We start from the raw sequence: 9,013 nt of genomic DNA on the forward strand, positions 1-9,013 counted from the left end.
TTCATTCATTCATTCATTCATTCTTTCTTTTCTTTCCTTCATTCTTTCTTTCTTTCTTTCTTGTCCCACCCACATAACCAATGCGGGTATGCGGCACGTGATTTTATTATCGTTAATCGTGACGTAACTGACGAGCATGTGATGTTATTGATGTCATGACCAATCAGTCATGTTAGTCATACATTCGTATCTTTCCATGCCAATTTTGGTATATACCAAGTGAACGAGACGCGAGTTTTCGCCGCCGAAAATTGTTGGTCTACGCGTCGTTTTGTCGGCGGACACGATCCGCCGGAACCTATAGCCGTATACAATTTCGCTGTAAAAATTGACAGTCACTTTAGCGTACGCCAAAGAGGTTGAAGGTGAAAGCCTGCGGCGCTCAAGAGACATTAATAGAATTACTTGACATTCGAATGCGTTGTTACTTCTTATTGCTTGTTCTTTTCCGACCAAAGGTCGCGGGTTCGAGTACCTCAATTAACTCTGTATTAATTAACTGTGCCCTAATTAACTTCGGCAGTAACACCAAAGGTGGTGGGCTCGACTTCCGCATAAGCTCGTGAGTTCCGACTCCCACGGAAGGTCGTGGGTCGAGTGCCTGAATTAACTCCATCCTAATTAGCACGATGACGACGGTGACCCGCGCACCATCACAAAACATTGCGTGGGCGTTTGCATATAGGCAAGACGCGATGCCGGGTCGGTGCACGTGGTAAGTAAATTACTACACCAAGTCGGCATCGTGTACGATTTCGCGTCGACGACGCAGTTTTCGCTCAAGGACGCTGGAGGTCGACTGAACGTTGAGACATATATAAGGCTTTCGCGTTAATAAAGCGCGAATCACAGCATGGACGCTCTGCACTGCGCTGAAAAGATGTCTTCTAGGGCATATTCGCAAGGTGGCAGGAACACCGCAAGCCCTGTGCTGATGCGCAGGGGAACCATTTCCAAGGCGGCAATGTTTGAATGCAATTAAATTACTTTCTTCAAAACAGAGTCAGTCCTGAAACCTCTTGATACCACCTCGTGAGTGTGTCGTTTCGCGTTCGTGTCTTTTCAACGGCGCCGTTTCGAAGAAAGTAACCCTCACCAACTCCCCCGACTGTCAATTCTACTTGGCATACATCTGTACAATGTTAGCCGGCGTGAGCTTAGTGCTAACAAAATCGATGATATATAAGCACCAATGGTACGGCTCCTTCGTTTTAGCAACAACAGCATCACAGCTTTGTTCCGTAACTTTTCCTTAAGTAATCGCCTTAACTAGATCGTTTCTCCGGGATGAAAAGCCATATGACTACTTTTCGCAAGAAGCACCAAATCTTATTTCAAACTTTTGCCCTTTATGCGGATGACATTACTCTTTGGGCGACAAAAGGCTCAATCCGAACAAAAGAACAAGCTCTACAAAACGCCATAAACATAGTGCACGATTTCGCCACTGAGAACGGAATGAAATGTGCTCCTGAAAAATCAGAATGCATTACGGTGCACGGAAAATATTACAACAAAACTGAAAAAGGCTGAACTGAAGCTTGGAGACTCGACACTTAAAGAATCCCAAAAAGTGAGGATTTTAGGGCTGTGGATACAACACAATACTAGAGCAGACCATACCCTAAACACACTAAAGAATTCAGTAAAACAAATCACGCGAATGATAGGAAGAATTACGCGGAACGGGAGAGGACTAAGCGAATCAGACGCATTAAGACTAGTTCAAGCTTTTGCAATAAGCAGAATTACCTACAGCCTCCCGTATCACGAGCTTAACCGTGAAGAGACAGAGCAGGCAGACATCCTAATACGCACGGCGTATAAGGCCGCCCTGGGTCTACCACTGGGGACATCCACGGAGAGACTCGAGGCTCTTGGGGTGTACAACACATTTGAAGAACTCAAAGCAATGACAATGGTCACACAACGAGAACGCCTTAATATGTCACAGGCGGGCAGGAGGGTCCTAGAAGAGCTGGGATACCCGATCAACCCACAATACTGCAGCAGCGAACTAGTGGACATATCGAGGGAGATGCGAGAAAAACTAAAGATCTCCCCCATCCCCCCAAAAATGAACCCAAAATATCATTCAGGCAGGCGTAATGCCCGAGCCAAACAATTAGAAAAACGATTCGGCAATAACCCCGACACAATATACACAGACGCAGCACGGAACATTAAGGGACACGTTATCGTGGCTGCTTCGGGACCCTCCGGTATTCCAAGAACCATAGCAACAGCTTCAGTCCGCACAGCCTGCACCAGCACAGCGGAGGCGGCTACAGTGGCCCTGGCAATAAAGACACGGGAGGGAGAAGACAGGCCCGCCTACGTCCTTACCGACTCCCAGGCGGCCTGCCGACTCTTCCTCCACGGAAGAATCCCTAGGATCACCCTTAACATTTTGGGCGATCGACTAAGACAAGAACATCACATTGTATGGTGTCCGGGGCATGTTGGTGTCGCTGGTAACACAGGGGCAGACGCTCTTGCTCGCGAGACTTCAATCCGAGCAAGGAATGACACCCCAATCGGAAATAACAATCAAATACTAGCACGCGATGTCTTAGAACATCAACGTCGTTCTCGCCAAGAACTCGCCGCGCCAAACCCGCAATTAACAGTGGAGGAAGTTCGGCTATATAGAAAAATCCAGACAAACACCTACCCACATCTGGGGCGATGGCATGCCATCTGGCCAACCAGATATGGCAGTAAATGCCCTGGTGTGGGGGAGGCCATCCTTGCCCCATGTGACATGGGAGTGCCAATCACGACTCCAAAATTCAAATTCACCCCGTTTAGCACAAAATTCCTTTAGGGAGCCTTGGGCAGCCATCCTCGCCCGGACTGACCTGGAGACTCAATTGAGCCTCCTCGACCAGGCACGGCGCGTGGCGGTGGCCACTGGAGTCCTGGACTAAGGACCCACCCTCCGGCCCCCTTAACCCTATTTTTCATTAATAAAGTTATTTCTCTCTCTCTCTCTCTCTCTCTTGAATATAGGCAAGACAAGTATAGCTTTAATGTTTCATTGTCGGAGTGGGGTGTACTGCTAGCAGTTCTGTGATTGATGAAGTGCGGGGTGACAAAATGGGAATTTGAGCAGAACTCATATACGATGGTTGTGCAAATGCGAATAGCCGAAGCGCGTCATGTATATGAGCAGTATATATCGTTCCAGCTCACCAGTGTATAAATTTGGCTCGACGTTTACCATGATGCGGTACGCACACAGCTGCTCAGCTGAACGCTGACGTGTGCCAGCGTTGAGAGCCAGCACTCAGCCCTGGCTTCGGCAGAGGCCTCTCTGGATGCCTTCCATTCCTACATGCATGGGCCGTACTGTACATGCGCCATCGATATAGGATTGCACGATAACGACGATGCCAATGGCGACGGTGCAAGTGTGGCTCGCGCGTCTGCGTGAATGTTATCGCTATATATATATATATATATATATATATATATATATATATATATATATATATATATACTATATATATATATAGAGAATTTTGGCACGCGTTGATGGTTCCATCTTGTGACGCTGTGTTCTACTAGATGATACGTAGCTAAAATATAGCATAACGATCATGTTAGCCGCTGGTGTAAATGTGTCAGCGGCAGCAATTGTTGGCGTATAGTGACTCTTATTTTTCTTCCGGCAAGGACGACCACTCAACACGCACGCTATATGATTGGGCTCAATGTTACAGGACGTCGCTTCTTGCGCGCTCCTGCCATCAGGACAAGAAATCGGGAAAGATAACTGTAATGATATAACACGAAGGGCAGTGCCTTGCTTTTGGAGCCTCGAGATAGCTGGCTGGGGACAAAGTCATATCATATAGGAGCAGCAAATATTTGCTACATCCTTTGTTTGCTGCGATAAAAACCCAGTGACGACTCGGCACGCGAAATTCACCCAGCCGAAATCGCATAGGTAACTTACGCCCACTTTACAGAAGTGCTATAGGCTTCAAAGCTGGTGGAATTGTTGACTGGTCCGTGGAGATAAGCAAGACGCAATTAAGATATTTGTTTAAAAATAGAAAAAGAAATCACGGAAGCTTAGGTCCTGGATTGTCACCGGCAATAGTTAACCTTATACGAGGCAAATTATCAGAGATAAGTAAAATACTAGATTACGATGGTAACACGTAACTCACACAACATAGTTGACTTGTCGCCACACCAATTCAAGGGGGATGCCATTAGCGATCATATCCTCACCATGCATCCATACATCCATCTGGTGTTCAGGCATAAGAATGCGTGTACTATAAGGTCACCGTACTCGCATTCCGTAAACTGGAATTGTGACGCTGGCAAGCTAAAACTGTCCAATCTGCCCCGCGTCCCGGCTGATATTTCTCCCTCATTTAGACTGTCGTCTACCACTCTGATATATACCACGGTTTCTTGCCTATAAAGACTTCGGGATCAGTCAGGTTTCGGGTTCGCTGCATATCACTTTCCAGGAATGGATGCTCGCGCGTTGCCCTTAACACAGATATGTTCTCTCTCTTTTCTTCTTCTTTCTTTGACGCTGTTCGCTGTCGCTTACGTTATCTTTCTGGCTGGACGGCCAATTATACAGCGCTATCTCGCGTGGCACTCAACCGGAACGCGCAACAAATGCGGAAGTCGCGGCGATAACGACCCTCTATAGAGAACCGCGACAAACTGCGCTGTATCTCGTGGAAATCCGTGATCTGCCGTTTCGTTGGCGCTCGACCCCTATATAGGCTCGATCCTTCATGCTTACATACTACTGCTAACTGAGCGAAGCGAGGTCGACCGCAGCGGCGCCCAGAGTTGGCTATAGAGGGCCGTTATCTGTACTTTATCATTCTTCTTCATTCGATAAGCAATCGGACGCCTTAAAACGCGGTCAAGGGCGCAGTCAAGGGAAGGTCATTATTAATTTTGCTTACACGTGGAATCCGGTTTCACTTTCGTGTGGCTTTCTTAATGAAAGCCCGACATGAAAACTAAATCAGTTTAAAAAAGTATTCTATCAGAAAAATAGGCTGGGATAACGTTACGATTCTGTTTCAATGCTATTCCTTTTAGCCTTTCGTCAGTTGTCCGAGTGGCGCTCCACCCACGTACGCTATCACTGGCATCAATAGCGGTCGTGAACGCTATAACCAGACGCACATCCGGTTTGCTACCCTGCACTGGGGGAAGGGGGTATAGGGATGAACAGAGAGAGAGGAGATAGAGAGAGCACAGTTTCGCGCACATTTGAAGATTCACACCGAGTCTGTAACAAAATAATAAGAGGCGAGCGAAAGGAATCCTTACGTAATACCCGCCCTATTTTCATGCATTTGGTGCTAGAACGTTAATTATAGTATTTCGAGAAAGTGGACGCCAAATCCTCTTTTCTCAAATTTCGCGCCGAGACCTGCAGAGCCACGGCGTCACTATATGACGTCATGAACTTCGAAACTTTATTTCTCGTTTTGGGCTGCTTTGGGCGCAGGAAGAGTTCTTAAAAAGAAAAAAAAAAAAACTCGCTAGGTGTAGCCTTTGGGTTCTTTAGAATTCAATGTAGTGCTTTACAAAAACTGAGTTCATAAAAATTTGGAGCTCGACGCTGTAAAAAAAAAAAAAAGAAAAAAAAAAAACCTTTCGGAAACAATTACAAACAACGCCCGTGTGCTTGCGTTGTAGTGCACATTAAAGAACCCCAGGTGGTCAAAAATTAATCCGGAGCCCTCCACTACGGACGTGCCTCATAATCAGAACTGGTTTTGGCACGTAAAACCCCACAAAGAAGAAGAAGCAACATCACTGAATTTCGCCAGAGATTTTGAGGCCCTATTTTTCGAAAGTGCTGCTGAGCGCAGTTTATGTCTGCCTAATGGATAAGACGTCCTTACATGTCGGCGTGGATTTCGCAATTGGGACGTGTGCCCTAAAGTGAATAATTAAAAAAAGAATTAATTTTATTCACAAGGATTCACAATTACCATAATGTACCGCCAGCTTTCTCGTGTAGGTAATGGCCGCATGTTTCAGACTAGTTTATAAGTCTCTTCGAACCGAACTGACACACACACACACACACACACACACACACACACACACACACACACACACACACACACACACACACACACACACACACACACACACACACACACACACACACACACACACACACACACACACACACACACACACACACACACACACACACACACACACACACACACACACACACACACACACACACACACTATTACTGCTGGCGAAGAACGGTGGTGAATCCATTTAAATGTTTTTTTTTAATTCACCGCGCGGAGGAATCCACTCGATGTCGCCGTCAAGGCCTCGCACAAGCGGTATATACTCTTCGTCGCCAAAGCGCGATAGTTATATACATCCTCAAACAAAACTGGCCGTTGTGACGCTTCTCCGAAATCCCGCTATGGCGAGAAGCTTCGAGAACCTGGAAGGTTCAGCTCGGACTCATCGCAGCACGTGCTGGTCCCGGACAAGGGCGGCGGAGGCTAGGTTCAGCGCGCCGCGACCTAGAAAAAAATTCACGCGGCGAGAGGGCGCGAAGCGTCAGCAGCCGCTTGGTCGTTGTCGGCCGCGTTACGTCAGCGATCAAGCGCGCCGTCATGCGTCACGCGACGCCCCCTACCTCCCCGCAAGCTCCCGTGGCAATGATTCACACATACAAAACAGCACCAACGGCAGTCAACGCTCTCCCTGCGCGCATAGATGCGTGCAGCGCCTGCATACCCTGGAGGCCCAGCACGCTATTCAATATAATCTCAACAGCCATTCTATTGAAGGCAACATAAAGTCAATAGAAACACAACATTAAAGTTTATAATGATTTCTGTAAGGGTTAACGTGGCCTCGGGCACGGGCCTGCCGAGGGAAGACGATGCACTCTTGAAGAGACGTCTTATATATTTACACAGGGACGAGGCTGACGAGCAACAATGTGTTAAGCTCAAACAGAGGGTCTGCGGAACATGAATACGTGGAACGATAAACAGTGGTCGAACGAGGGATGTATCAGGCTTCATCAAACGTTCCGACAAGGGTACTTGTCGAAATGGTCGCTTAAGACGCGTATTGCTTGTTTGCAACCGCCGTTGTATATTTTATTAAACTGTGTTATTAAACCACGTTTATATAGAAACAACCTCTCTATATGGCTTTCATAGATTATGAAAAAGCATTTGATTCAGTAGAGGTACCAGCAGTCATAGAGGCATTGCGTAATCAATGAGTACAGGAGGCATACGTGAATAGCTTGGCAAATATCTACAAGGATTCCACAGCTGCCTTGGTTCTCCACAAGAAAAGCAGAAAGTTACCTATCCAGAAAGTGGTCAGGCAAGGAGACACAATCTCTCCAATGCTGTCCACTGCACGCTTAGAAGTATTCAACCTCTTATACTGGGATGGCTTAGGAGTGAGGATCAACGGCGAATATCTCAGCAACCTTCGGTTTGCAGATGACATTGTCCTATTCAGCAACAATGGGGACGAATTACAACAAATTATTGAGGACCTTAACCGAGAAAGTGCAAGAGTGTGGTTGATTGCTATGTTCAATAGCCTGGCAAGGGAACAAGAATTCAGGATCGCCAGTCAGCCTCTAGAGTGTGTAAAGGAGTACGTTTATCTAAGTCAATTACTCACAGGGGACCCTGATCATGAGAAAGAAGTTTACAGAAGAATAAAATTGGGTTGGACGGTGCATACTGCAGGCATAGCCAAATCCTCACTGGGAGCTTACCACTGTCGTTGAAAAGAAAAGTGTACAATCATTGCATTCTACCGGTGCTAACATATGGGGCTGAAACTTGGAGGTTAACAAAGAAGCTCGAGAACAAGTTAAGGACCGCACAAAGAGCGATGGAACGAAAAATGTTAGGCCTAACGTTGAGAGACAGGAAGAGAGCGGTGTGGATCAGAGAGCAAACGGGGATAGCCGATATTCTAGTTGCCATTAAGAGGAAAAAATGGAGCTGCAGGTAGGCCATATAATGCGTCGGGCAGATAACTGGTGGACCATTAGAGTTACAGAATGGGTGCCAAGAGAAGGGAAGCGCAGTCGAGGACGGCAGAAAATTAGGTGCATGGGGTGATGAAGTTAGGAAATTTGCAGGCGCAAGTTGGAATCAGCTAGCGCAAGACAGGGGAAATTGGCGATCGGACGAAATGCCTTCGTCCTGCAGTGGACATAAATATAGGCTGCTGCTGATGATGATCATGATGATGATGACATAGAATGACGAAAACGCGAACTCTTATCGCGAGTGGAGCTAGTGCTGAATTCTAAGGTCGCCGCCGAGTGTGGTGTTCCGTTAAACCACATGGAGCGTATTTCGGGTGTCTTTTTCGGCGTCACCCGACGTCGGCGCATTAATTTTTGCAACGCGCAAGAACTTCATGTCGTCATTATAGGGCTGAAATGCGGGTGCATCTGCTCCAGTCGGCAATAATCGCTGTGTTCCTTTCTTGTCCTTCTTTTTTCGCTGGTAGCGCCCTGATTTTTCTCCAATATCAAGTGACGGCTGTCCTTACCTAATTTCCATTCTTCCTACTGTAGTGTTAAACGAAGGCACCGACTATAATTTCCAATAAAAAAATATTAATAAACGAGGACTGGTCAAATTCCACCATGTTGGCGTTTTCGGCCAATCAAAGCGGTTGTAGCCGCCACGTGAACCAATCGGAGATGACAAGATGGCGATTTCGACAACTGCTTGGGGAATTGACCATAACCCGCCGTGGCGTCGTTGTAGTTTACGTGTTGCAAGCGCTGCTAAGGCGGGGGATCGGATCCCGGCCGCGGCGGCCGCATTTAGATGGGGGCGAAATGCAAAGAACGCCCGTGCATTGGGTGCACGTTAAAGAACTCCAGGTGGTCAAAATTAATCCCGAGTCCGCCACTACGGCTTGCCTCATAATCATATCGTGGTTCTGACACGCGTACACCCCAGAATTTAATTAATTTAATTGA

This window comes from Dermacentor silvarum, chromosome 11, assembly GCF_013339745.2.
Source record: "Dermacentor silvarum isolate Dsil-2018 chromosome 11, BIME_Dsil_1.4, whole genome shotgun sequence".
Taxonomy (NCBI): Eukaryota; Metazoa; Arthropoda; class Arachnida; order Ixodida; family Ixodidae; genus Dermacentor; species Dermacentor silvarum.